We start from the raw sequence: 14,672 nt of genomic DNA on the forward strand, positions 1-14,672 counted from the left end.
AAGCAGCGATATTACCCAATGTCCCAGTATGTCCTGGAGGAGGTCAACCGCGAAGTAGACAGGATGATCTCGTTGGATGTTATCGAGGAGGCAGTTTTTTCGCCGTGGAACAACCCGCTCGTGGCAGTCAAGAAGAAGAACGGGAATTACCGCGTCTGCTTGGATGCAAGGCATCTCAACTCCATTATGGTTAACGAGGGCTACCCAATCCCGCAAATTTCTTCGATAATCAACAATCTAGGAGGTTGTTCATTCATATCGTCGATAGACCTCAAAGATGCTTTTTGGCAAATGCCGCTTCACAAGGAATCGAGGCCACTAACGGCATTCACCGTACCTTCCCGAGGGCACTTTCAATTTAAGGTGGTCCCTTTTGGACTCTGCACGGCTAGCCAAGGTCTGGCGAGGATCATGACTCACTTGTTTGCGGACATGGAACCGTACGTCTTCCATTATTTAGACGACATCATCATATGCTCCAAGTCGTTTGAGGAACACATCTCAGTCCTTAAGGAAGTCGCAGCCAGACTACATCGTGCAAAGCTTACTATTTCGGCTGAGAAGTCCAAGTTTTGTCGGCAGCAGATCAAATATCTCGGATACATTCTCAGCGAAGGAGGCTGGAAGGTGGACGACGAGAAAGTAGAGTGTATTGTCAAATTCCCCGCACCAACAACCAGGAAGGAAGTCCAACGGTTTCTGGGAATGTGTGGGTGGTACCGTCGTTTCATCTCCGATTTCTCCCGGATTGCCGCTCCCATCACCGAGCTTACGAAAACCAAGACGAAGTTTCGTTGGACAACAGCAGCCGAGGAAGCTTTCCTCAAACTCAAGTCGGCCCTAGTAACAGCTCCAGTCTTAGCCATGCCGGACTATACGAAGCCATTTTCTATCTCTTGCGATGCCAGCGATATGGCAATTGGAGCCGTGTTGACGCAGACATTCGACGGAGACGAACACCCAATCAGCTACTTTTCACAAAAACTCTCTTCTTCGGAAAGGAAATACACCGTAACTGAGAAGGAATGCCTGGCCGTAATACGAGCGATTGAAAAGTTCCGTGGCTACGTAGAAGGAGTTCATTTCGTGGTTTACTGTGACCATTCCGCCCTCAGCTACCTGAAAACTTTGAAGAATCCAACGGCCCTGATGAGCAGGTGGTTGTTGAGGCTCAACGCGTTCGATTTTGAGATACGATACAGGAAAGGCAGCTGCAATATCGTTCCAGACGCACTGTCCAGGATAGTTTGTTCATTGGTCTTCTCAATCACGCAGGTACACGATCCGTGGTACAAAAACCTTCTCAAACAGGTGAACAATCAAGGTGGAAAATATCCGGACTTTCGAATAGCAAACGAAGAACTCTACAAGAATTGCCAGGTCAAAGACGAGACGGGGGTCATCAGTCATCGATGGAAGAAGATCGTTCCAGAAGAAGAACGAGCAGAATTGATTCGTCGTTTTCACGATTCGCCCTCAGCCGCGCACTTAGGTTTCTACAAAACATGGCACAAACTTCAACTACACTATTACTGGCCGAAGATGCAGGACATGGTCGCTCGATACGTAAAGGCTTGCGCAACGTGCAAAGCCAGCAAAGCTCCCAACAAGCAAATGATGCCGCAGATGGGGAAACTCAAGCCAGCAAAGGTACCGTGGGAGTTAATATCCATCGACTTCGTCGGACCACTCACAAGATCCAAGAAAGGCAACACAGTTCTTCTGGTCATCGTCGACTGGATTACCAAATATGTCATTGCCCACCCGATGCGAGCAGCCGATTCAACTAAGATGGTCGAGTTTCTCGAGGAAAAGGTTTTCCTGAAATTCTCCAGGCCGAGGATAGTACTGTCAGATAACGGGAAGCAGTTCGAGTCACAAGTCTTTCGAGCGCTGCTTAGCCGTCACAACATCATCCATATGAAGACTGCATTCTACGCACCGCAGGTCAACAACGCCGAGCGGGTGAACAGAGTTCTCATTACATGTATTCGTTCTTTGCTGGAAGAAGATCACCGCGAATGGGACAAGAACCTGGCAGCCATTACCGCCGCTATCAACAGTGCGAAGCATGAATCCACAGGGGTAAGCCCTCACTTCGCCAACTTCGGTCGAGAACTTTTGCTGCACACGGACCTCTACACTCAGCAAGACTTAAACGTGTCAGATGATCCAAAGGTCGCGCAGGAGATGAGGTTGTCCACGATCAACAGGATTCACAAGTTCATTCAGCAGCGAATCAAGAAGAACCATGAGAGAACGAAGGAACGCTACGATCTACGTAAGCGCACTGTCTTGTTCCAACCGGGCGAGCTAGTATGGCGTCGTTCGTTTGTACTATCGTCGAAGGCGGACCATATAAACAAGAAGCTGGATCCAAAGTTCATCGCTGCCATCGTGAAGGAGAAACTGGGAGCGAATTTGTATGTTTTAGAGGATGTCGTCACAGGAAAGCGTGGGCGCTACCATGTGAAGGACATCAAACCTGATTAGATATTCAAGCTATGTAAGCAAGAACGCTGACCACAAGCTCACTCGGAGCACAAAACACGAAATGGAGAAGGCTGAAGGACCAACATCATCTTTGAAACCTCGCCCCCAACAACTCGGAGTAAATTATGCAGAACTCTTCCATCTGAACAACTCAATGAAGCACAGCTGATGCTAATTCGTCGCTAGGACACCGGCGAACACAACGAAGTAGGCGTTTATGAAGGAGACAACGGTCTTGCGCGGGACCAGCGTCGGCTGAATGGACTCTGAGAACTCTGCCAGGAAGTTCGCCAGAATTTGGAGAGGGCTGGCAACCTTGCGTGGGATTGCCGCCACTCATTGTCCAGAATGCAATCCTGTCATCTTGAAGCAGCGTAGCAGCGCTGGGGATAGTAGCACTGGTGAGCCACCGTAGCCAGGCGCTACACACCATCGCAGAGAACCCATCCAGGTTCGGGATATTGGAATGTTCGGAAAGTCAAGTACAGCAGCTCCAAACACCACGTCGCTGCAATTGAAAGGATTGTCAGGACATCAAGAAGAGGATTCAGCACCATAGAATACAGTTAAGCGAAGAAGTTGTGAGGAGTAGACATCATGACGGCCGCTACTACCATATCGACTTTCTCTCGCTAACTGTCGGAAGCCACACGCACATAATAATCTAGCTATGACCGCTACCCAAGGTAGTCAACAAGAGCCTCTCGAGGTCAAAACACGCCAGTCGTTACTACTACAACTAGGAGATCATCCACCAACCCTAACAATCTCCGAATCAATACAAAACCTTCAGCTATGACCACAACCAAAGCCTGTAAACCAAGCGCAACCGCGCAGGAAACACCGTTAGGCCGATTGGGAAAAATCGTGCATCTGGAAAACGCAGCGAGCAATATCTATCATCTACCTCCTCGTGAGTACAACAACAAGTCCAGCTACGTCTGCTACCCAAGGTAGTCAACAAAATCCTCGTCGATGCAAAAACACGTCTATCGTCACCACCACCACCATCTGCCATGCTCGAGGACTCCGGAAGAAGGCGCCATCTGAGGGAGCTCATTCGCAGCAGTAGCAACATCCGATCTTATCCCACAAACACGAACACTGCTGAACAAGCACAGTATCAACAGGACAACGCCCAGTGTTGCTTGAAAGAGGTTGCAAGTTTCCTTTTGACTTTCTCCTAGTCCGGAGGACCATAATCCGACCAAGCATCCTGGATGAAAGAGAAACCGAATAGTGACATCTATAAACAATCCCGATTACGACAACCCGATAGAGACAACCTTCAACCAATCATGAACTCCCAATTAGGACTACCAGATTAAGACCACCCAATCAAGACCACCCGATCAAGTCCACCCGATCAAGACTACCCGATCAAAACCACCCGATTGAGACGACCCGATTAAGACTTACCCGATCAAGACTACCTTCTGCCAACAAAACACCGAATTAAGACTTCCCGATCAAGAAATTGGTCGTTGAAACAAAAAACAATCTCCCAACATCCCCTATAAAAGCCAAGAGACCTACTACGGTCAAAGCCATGAATGCGCAATAGAGCATCGTTGAATAAGTGCCGACAGTATCACTGTCTTCTATAAATGCGAACTCGCATTAAATTCGTATGTTAAGGATCATGCACAGTTGTCAAAGGGGGTTGCCAAGAAAAATTCAAAAGGAACGCGATCTGGAGGCGCGGTAAAACCTCTATATTGGGCTCTTTGTAACTTAGAGGACTAAATCCCTCTTTTCCCTAGACTTCTGTTGCTTCGTTTTAACCAGTATACCAGTACCGCCTAGTTTTGTTTTGTTAAGTCCTACTCGTAAGATCTCAGTCATTCTTCATTACAATGGCTATTAGATCTAGGATATTTGTAAGCTGCTGAAGTGGTAGTAATATTGTTGAATTTTCACAGAATTCGATGGAAATCTTTACCAGATCTGCTGGTGCCTACCGACACAATCTGCCATAATTCGATGGCTTAGAGTAGTTTGTGTATTTGAATATCTGCCAAAATTAGTTGGTCTTGAGTATTGTTTGTATTGAGTTTGTTGATTGAGCTATAGACACCTATCTAGAAGGTGTATTGCTTCCGAGATTGAATCGGAAAGTAGTCGTTTATATCCATCGAATTCCTGCGGCAGGTTTTGGAAATTTTCATGGATCCTTGCCATGATCCATGAAAATTTCTACCAAAGCAGCAATGTTGTGTTACAGTTAATTATTTCATTCATTATATTGATACGATAAGAGCGCATTTGGCAAACATTTTATTTTTACCCATTCCCCTCATAAAGAAACACATTCGTGAATGCACAAATATGAAAGTTTTTCTCGGAGTGCTAAAAATCAAAAAACACTGAGATAAGATACAGCAAAGAATTTCGAATTGACTTTGAGTGGATTTCGCTAAGCATGTAGAATGCCAAAATCAAAACAAACCAAAAGAACCGAATAGTTGGCAGCAGTGCTTTGCAAATTAGTTTCCGGAAGAAAGTGAACGACGCGGATTAAAAAGTGCGCTATCGATCCAGAAACGCCGTCGTCAGTTCCTGAAGTTCGGGACCTCCAAAAAAGCAGCAGGAACAGATAGGTAAAGCAGATAATTTACTCTGCAAGTAAACTGCATTCTTAATACGTGTGTTCTTCAGGCTCGCTCCACCGTTTGGTCAATACCACAAGCTCTCCGGGTAGGACGACTGCCGAAACGGCCAAGAGGCGTTGGGCCACGAACAAGACAAAATTGTGAGTATCCACAAAACGATTTTCTGAACCAATTCTTGACAGAAAACGTCTTCCCAAACAGGCCTATTCGCAAAGTCGTCAGCAGCACCTCTTCTGCTCTACGGGCACTTGCAAAAGCACGAGGTGGAACCGACGGATAAAAATTTGAGCAGGCCGGAGAGGTAAGCGAATACTCACAAAGTCAGCCTACAGCATACAATTAAGGCAGACGTTTTTGTTGTAGATTTGCGGTAGCAATTGGCCAACTCAGAAAGAGTCACACAGACCCGGAAATTGCCTGTCGAAAGGAGAAAAAATTACACACAAGGGGTCGGAGACGTGAGTACTTTTTTCTATCACCATTTTGCCACGTCTGACCGACGCTTTCCCCCCTACAGGACCCCTTTATTACATATCCTTTTGGTACATTCCCGTTTGTTCATCCTGGTGCACTTTTCTTGCACATTTTGACCACCGTCACTGACAATCGGTTGGGGCGTGTATCGACACGTGCCACATCATTTGTTTTCCCCTGGGAGGAGCAAATTGCTTCAGTCCCGAGAGGCATTTTCGCGGAGCCGCGGCCGGAGCAAACTGGTTGGTCTCCACGGCGGAAAATCGTCGACTCGGCCTATTGGTACCGGACAGTCGTGTCAACAGCTGCAGCAGGAGCTTTTCGTGGATCCGCGCAGGATCAAAGGCCCGGAACTCATCGTTTGGACAGTCGATGACAAAGCGGTTCGATTCATTGTCGACAACATACTGGGGGAACCGAACCGCTGGGAGCATTTGCGAATGCATCGGTGCACCCGAAGACGATCGTGGGCGAGAGTTTGTCGCCAGGAAAACGACAATGAAAATTTCCATGCACCAGATCACGAAAAGGAAATTCGTCGCTTCGAAGAATCTGAGGCACGGGTGCAAGATCGCGACCGGATCGTGTTGTGCATGCCAGTGAGGAGTAAGGTGGTGGGCACGAAATTGCAGCGCAGTGCCACAGCTGCGCGAGAATCTTGCGCATGTGTAGGTGAGGAGCCATCTTATTGGAAATTAGTTTGTGCGAATCGAGAACAAATTTGCGGAGTGGATTCGCGATCACATCGAGCGCTGAGTGCGGCACGGGTGAGGTCATCCGAAGCGTGTCGCACAGTCCGGAAGGTTAAGAACGGATTCGAGCAGGAATTGCGCAAATCACCCAGGAGATTGGGTTGCGCAAACAGAACGAGTTTACCAGGCAGAATGAAAGCCTCAAGGAGGCCAAAAGGATCGTCGAGCATTGTGTAGCATGTAGCCACGTAAGTCGACCACTCAAAAATATTTGTGGGGGATAATAAAATGGGTTCAATCCAATTGCAACAACATTAAAGTTGCCCAGAATATGTTTGCTTCTATTTTTCTGATTTTTGCGCTTTGTGGCTTCAACCACACCTAGCCCTTGTCACAACACTCCTCCTCAACATACACATTCGCAGTCTGCTTACTGCCTCCGGCGGCTCCTCTTGAAGATGGGGCTTCTCCTCTTCAACGCACGTGCCGGACCTCATTCGTCGCATTCATTGCACGACGCTGTCGCCCCTGTTGCAGCTCGACGACCTTACTTCTGGCTTGTCGCAGTGTCCTTACTGCGGCTCGAAGCTTTCTCCTTCGCCTCGACGCCTTTCCTGAGGCCTGCGCCTCCCAGTGGTTCCAGCCCGACGACCTCCACTTGGCATTCCGGTCCGACGACCTTCCATGGCACCGGCTTGACGACCTTCCGTGGTACCCCGCTCGTAAGTCCTCCAGTGGCTCCTGGTTCGACGACCACCACCTGGTTCTTGACTTGACGACGTTCCATGATACCGGCCAACCTACCTTCCATGGCTTCCGGTTCGACGACCTACCAGTGGCTCTGGCCCGACGACCACATTCGTGGTCCCAGCCCTACGACCTTCCATGGCACCGGTCCGACGACCTCCCAGTGGCTCCGGCCTGACGACCTTGTTTGGTTCCGGCTCGACGCTCTCCTATTGGCTCGACGCCTCCCCAATGGCACGACGACCTTCCTTTGGCTCCCGGCACACCGACCTACCTATGGATTCCGGTCAGCTCGCAATGGATTCGGCCCAACGACCTCCCTTGGTACCTGTCAGACGACCACCGTTTTCCTGGCTTGTCGACCTCCACCTGGCTTCCCGGTACCAGTCAAGAAGCCAATGGGAGGACGAGCCAGCGCCGGGAATCCAGAGGAACGTCGTCGAGCCAGAACCGTGTGAGGTTGTCGGACCAGGAGCCTGGTAGGTCGTCTGACCGGGAAGTCAGCTGGAGGTTGGCAAACCAAGAGACACGGGAGGGAGGTCGTCGGACAGGTGCTTTGGAAGGTCGTTTGGCAGGAGCCATTGGAAGCGGACCGGAATCACTTGTGGGTCGTCGTGCCGGAAGCCATGGAAGTTTGTTGAGCAGGAACCGTGAAAGGTCGTGAAGTTGGGAGCCAAGTGGTGATCGTCGGATCTGGAACCTCTGGAGGACTTACGAGCCGGGAAACACGGTGTAGAGAATATTGTATGGTAATAAGTAATATGTAAAATACTGTTCTGTAAATGTAATATTGAGAATATTGTATGGTTATAAGTAATATGAAAAATACTGTTCAGTAAATGAAATAGGGAATCAAATAAAATTGATGTTTGAATAATAAATATCTACATGGTGAGATACACCCTATGTTTATGTAGAGGCGACTTTGCCAAAAAAGGGATACAACAAAAATGTCAATGAGAGGAGGGTTCATTCATTCGAGAGAGAGAGAGAGAAAGAGAAAGCATTCAGGAAGTTCGAGGAGAAAGTGGAAATGATCAGTTTATAGAGAGAGCTGAAGAAAAGCAGTCGATAGTTAAATTATGATAAAAAAAAAGTATACGGTGGAAGCGGCTTCGAAGGAGCTAGAATAATGTTCCATTACGGTCAAACACGACAATGGCGCGGTCCAGCCTCCCTGAGGGTAGGTTGTTTAAATTTGGATGTATAGAGAACCTTATTGTAAGTGCGTAAAAGAAATGGAAAAATTAATGACGCTTCTGATTTTACAAAATGGCGGAATTTGCCTCAAATATTGCTTTATGATTATGCGGCCAAAACTGCATAAATTACTTATGATTTCAATTTTGTTTTCTGTTAAATCATGGCACGTACTCCGATAGCTCATGTCGTACAAGGCATCGACGGGGGAATAGTAAGAAAAAAATTGGTGATTGATTAACTAGATTCTACAGAAAAAAAGTGACTGTAATAAGTGGAGGCTTTTCTCAAAAAGGCTATAAGTATTATGGCGATTTTGTCAGGTTGCTGAGGCTAAACGATCGATTACGTATGGCATTAGTAGCTTTGATTTTTGTTTGTTTTGGAAACCATCATAAGAATTTTAGAAAGTCCCATTGTTCCCCGAAAGAAGAGAAATCAATAATCAGTTTCTATAAATTATTAAATAAGAAAATCAGAACATAAAGCTTACTGAAGGCATATCCCAATGAGGCTAATTTCATTGTATTTAATTTATAGGAGCAACTTATTTAAAAATGCAAAACGGTTTCTAAAATAACAGTTTTATTGCGATACAGCTAAAAGTTAATTTCATATGCGTTAGAATTTCATAAGAAGGTAGCGATGCTTTAAGTCCTTAAAGGCCTGATCAAATTTTGAAGAATAATAATGAACAAAAAAGATAATGATATTGGTAAATAAAAGCTCAATAGGGCAATTTAAAGTCCCTACAAGGTTTATAACTTTGTCATGTGGTAGAACTACGAGCTGTAATGAGAGTCCCATTAGGGTTAAAAGTTTCTAAAGGGTTAGTCAAATCGTAAAAAAAAAAATGTTAAAAATTTAATTTTGTTGGTAAATAAAAGTCCCATTAGGGTGATTTAAAGTCCCTACAGGGTTGATAAACTTTTCATTGAGATATAACTACGAACTGAATAAAAGTCCCAGTAGGGTGATTTAAAGTCCCTACAGGGTTGATAAATATCGTAATGTGGTAGAACTACGAGCTGGAATGTATGTCCCATTAGGGTAAAAAGTCCCTAAATGGTTAGTCAAATCGTAAGAAAAGAAAAATAAAAAATTAACCATGTTGGTAAAAAAAAGTTCCAGTAGGGTGATTTAAAGTCCCTACATTGTTGATACATTTTTCATTGAGATATAACTACGAACTGAAAATGAAATCTCGTTAGGGTTAAAAATGTCCCTAAACGTTTAGTCGAATCTTGAATAACAAAAAAGTATGGTTTTGCAAAATAAAAGTCCCAATAGGGTGATCTAAAGTCCCTACAGGGTTGAAAAACTTTTCATTGAGATGTAACTACGAACTGAAAATGAAGGCCCGTTAGGGTTAAAAATGTCCCTAAACGATAATTTGAATCTGAAGAATAAAAAAAAAATAATTATGGTATTGAAGTATGAAAGCCCCAGTAGGGATATCTAAAGTTCCTACCCTACAGGGTTAATAACGTTGTTATGTGGTAGATTTACGAGCTGGAATGTAGATCCTATTAGGGTAAAAAAGTCCGTAAAGTGTTAGTCAAATCGTAATTAAAAAATAAGAATAAAAAAATTTAATCATATTGGTTTACCAATAAAACAACCAGAACATTAAGCTTACGGAAGGCATTAAGCTTACGGCATAAGTGCAATGATGCTTATTTAATTGTATTTGATTTATACGAGCAACATATCTAAAATTGCTAAACGGTTTCTAAAACTATAGTTTTATTGCAATACAGCTAAAAGTTCATTTCATATGCGTTAGAATTTCATAAGAAGGTAGCGATGCTTTAAGGTGAAAGTCGTTAAAGGGTTGATCAAATTTTGAAGAATAATAATATACAAAAAAGATAATGATATTGGTAAATAAAAGTCCCAATAGGGTGATTTAAAGTCCCTACAGGGTTGATAAACTTTTCATTGAGATATAACTACGAACCGAAAATGAAGTCCCGTTAGGGTAAAAAAATATGTCTAAACGCTTTGTTCAATCTTGAAGAATTAAAAAAAGGATAAAATTGAAGAATAAAAGTCCCAGTAGGGTGATTCAAAATCCTTACAGGATTCATGATTTATTAAGTTGGTAAAACTACCAGCTGTAATGAAAGTCCCATTAGAGTTAAAAAAACCTAAGGGGTTAGTCGAATCGGGAAAAAGAAAATTTAATTTAATTGATTTTGCGAATCCTAAGAATCAATTCAAGTTTTGGTTTATTCTTAGCGAATAAAACAAAAAACAAAACTTCTTAAGTGACGAAGTCCCCTAATAGTTTCATTGCGGTACAACTTAGGGTAAATTTCTAATGAGATAGGATTTCCAAAGAAAATGCTATGCTATGCTTTAAGGTAAACAAAGACTAAATGGTTAACCAAAAATCTTAATGATAAAAAAAAACGATTTTGAAAAATAAATGTCCTAAAAGAATTCAAGTCTCTTCAGGGTTGATAAGATTTTTAATGAGATAGATCTACGATCTAAATTAAGGTTAAACAAAAAAGGCCCTAAAGGTTAGTCAAATCATGAAGGATAAAAAAAATTTAAATAAAATATTTTAAATATTAGAAGTAAAAATAGAGTGAATATTTTTTTTTCAAAAATTCCCCCTGATTCAAAGTCTCTATAGGTATGATAAAACTTCTGATAAGATAATGCCTACGAGCTGAAAATAAAGTCATGCTAGACCCGAAATTCTGTTGGTGAAAAAAAAGGATCGGGGTAAACAAAGATTGAACAAAAACTACGTGCTAGAAATAAAATCCTATTTAAAAAAAAATGGAATTTCTAAAAGGTTATAATACTGAGTGTTGAAAAAAAAGTGGCAATAGATTTCTAATTAATTATTTCGAAAAAAACAATTTTAAGTTTAATAAAATTGAAAAGGTGAAACACGCGAGTCTTATATGTATATCATCACAGGGTACTTTCAGGTCGCATCCAATTTTAATATATGTATAAAGGCACATTATGCCTGATAATTTTATAGGATTAATTATACCATGAGGTTCAAAATGGCTTTCTTACGTGTCTAAAGACATATCCTGGTGTTTGATTCTATTAATAAATCTATTATAACAAAGGGTAGGATGGTAGATCTAGGATAATAAACAATTATGACTATGTAAATCCTTCAAAATGTACTCAATTATGGTTTGTTATTGAGAAATAGTTATTAACTCTTTAAGTTTGCAATGAATAAAATAATCAAGCAGAATAAGAGTCGCTTAGGTGAATTAAAAGATTCCGATAGTTTTAATAAGGTCGTACTTTACAAAAGGCAGATAAAAGTCTAATACTAATAACTAGTTTGCATGGGTATTAGCTAATAACAGCCCTATAACCGTGGTATTTTAAGTTCAAACAAAATAAAAAACCATTATGAGCTGCTAACTTATTTACATTAGAATTCTATTAAATAATTAAGCAGTCGTTGAAACGTCGCGTGTGTTGTATGAGAGTAGTGTTAAAAAAAAACAAAATAATATAAATCTCAGTCCCAAAGAAGAAAAGTAATAAATATTGTTGAAACGCAAGGGCGCAACAGTTGTAGCAGGAAACATGAATGAGCCATATGAGGATTCAATAATGTTGTAATGAGAAATTAATTCAAATTTATGTTTGACAGCATAAAGTCAAATTCAGTTTCTATAGTCGGAGAAACGATATAGGGTAAGATATCGAGACAGATGGTCAGTTCAAAGCTAGGCCAAAATTCTACCAGTTCTACAGATATGAATTTTGAAAGAGTGAAAAGTAAATGATTGTGGATGAATGGTGAAATGTGAAAAAGATGCTTATATTTTATTTCAAGAAATTAGGATAGTCCCATTGATTTCAATTACAAATACAACAAACAATTTTTTTTTTCATAGTTAGAAATATTTTAGATGGATTGTACGAGATACTTAAAAAAATATTTATCAAGAAGATGCACTTTAATATCAATTTAATTGAATCTCTCCTTAACATTTGAGCGGGAAGAAACAAATAATTAATGAATGTATAAAAACATTTTATTAATTTGAAAAGAAATTCGAATTTTCATGTTAAAAATCTTGTTTATAAAAGCAGGAATCTAAACATAAATGTAGAAGCAAAAAGATCAAACACCATGCCATCATCCTCAAATGAGTGTGCAGACTTATATACAAAAATAAATTCGGAATTTAGATTAGATAAGCTTCGCTTGTATGGTTTTTATTTCATTGGTTTACTCAATTAAAAATTACATAACGAAATTATTAACTCTAATAGTTTGTTCTACACATGATGATGTTTCAAATCGTTAAAGTATACATAATTGTTCAAAGTTAAAGTATACATATTTGAACAATAAAGGTGAAGAAGGCGATTACAAGCTAGATAAATGAAGCAAATACATAAAACTGATGAAATCTTTCAGATAAGATAAATGTATGATAGTTTTAACCCGTTCGAGACCGATTGCACACCGTGTGTGCAATGGAATTTTTGTACCTTTGTCAGAACAATCATTCATTGTGAGTTTACTATTGCTCGGAAAAATTATATTCTTATGACAATGGAATCCGCAAATGTTAGGCAAAATGAACTGAGAAATGGTTTTGATGCAAATCAAACGACATAAAAATTATCTAAGAGTAAAGTCCTATGAGTTTGAATGTCGTGAAAAGGCCTCCGTCTCGAATGGGTTAACAGCGTTGAAAACATTTAAATTTGGAAGTATTCGAAATTCATAAAATTAGGTACAGCAAATGGCTTTGAAATGATTATAAGCATTATGAGTAAAATATGAGAAGAGTCATTAGATAAGAATTCATTAAAATGAATTTATAATACGAATCTATAAAACTAGAAGAATTCAGAGTAATATAAGGTGTATTTAAGCTTTCCTGCTGTTAAGTACAGATGAAATAGATAGATACTTTTCCTGTTTTGATCAAATAAAAATTAAAATGTTAATTGCATATTGTTTAGAAGTCATGACCATGACTAATGACAGTTGCTTTAAAAAAAAAATATATATATATATATATATATATATATATATATGTATGATATTTTTTGCATTGAAGTAATAATAAATATTAATGTCAAGTATCGTGAAATAGGAACAGTTAAGGTCATATCTAGCGACTTCGTTGATAATAATTTCATTTTTAATTTTTAATGAAGGTACAACATATGAACGCGCAAAGATTAATGAACAGAAAAATAAAAAAGATTGATGTTTAAATAAACAATGAAGGGTTGAATGCCGGAATTGTAACAAAAATTGGAATACTTGTACGCATAGTTGGGTTGCCACTGATTATCAAAAAAATAACGACGGATTGATAAAATGTGTACCTACTTTATAGAACTGGCGGTAATGAGAAACATGGTGATACGCTCACTGTTATGAATATGAACTGGCCATCGAAGCTGTTTTAAGCTTAGTCCACACTAGGCAATATTCGATGACCTTCAACGATTGCAGGTGATGTTTGGAAGTTCCCATTTTGGGGCTCTATGAATTCTAGTTGTAGATAATTTATCCTATTCGACAGGTCTCTGAAGTTGTTAGACGTGCATATAAAGGCGCCAGAACCGTCAATCTGTATTTATAAACAAAACAACATTAGATTGCATGTTAAAAGGCGTGAAATAGATCACATACTTATGGCGTATTTTTTTTTGATTCCGGATTTGGCTCTAGAACCGTCAGAATAAAAAAGCAAGTTTCGGGTTTCGAGTTATTCCATACGTAGGTGTGCGTGAGAACGAGCGCAATGTTTACATGCAGCTGTCATTTTGTTCTCCCTTCTGGATTTCTTCATTCGGTTCTTCACATCCGGATTGCCGTTTTTTGTGTCCGGATTGCACTGGACTGCAGATAATACGATTTTGCTTGGCTGAGAGGTTCAAAATCGCGGCAATAATCATTTGCCCGTTCATTATTACACTGTTTTGTTTTCAGCCAAAAACAGCTGTTTAATGTTTTGACAACAACGTTGAGAGTATTGGTGAACTTCTCGCAAAACTGACTTTTTTCTCAGGGCGACTCCGTCCCTTTTTCGAGCGAACCTAGGTTGCCTCTCGAGCAATAAATGAGCACGATGACAGCAGTTAGAGCGAACCTAGGTTGCCTCTAGTTTGCCTCCAGGTGAAAAAAAAATACGTTATTACTTTAATTCGATTGCTCGTTTTGTTTCTTCTAAAACATGAAAGTGTATATTTAAAGCAAAACAAAAAGTAGAAAAAGAATCACTGAGAAAAACAACATTTTTGGAGCTTCTACTGTAGTTTCATGCAAGCTTGAACGCAAGTCAGCAGTACACACTGAAACAAATTTTGAGGATAGAATTTATTAAATAATGTTAGTAACTTAAATAAGTGATTGAAACTAAAATCACTCTAAAACAGCAAATAAAAATCTAAAGCACTCTCCACAATTTTAACATATGCAAGAAAATTA

The sequence above is a fragment of the Uranotaenia lowii genome, chromosome 3, assembly GCF_029784155.1.
Source record: "Uranotaenia lowii strain MFRU-FL chromosome 3, ASM2978415v1, whole genome shotgun sequence".
NCBI classification, from domain to species: Eukaryota; Metazoa; Arthropoda; class Insecta; order Diptera; family Culicidae; genus Uranotaenia; species Uranotaenia lowii.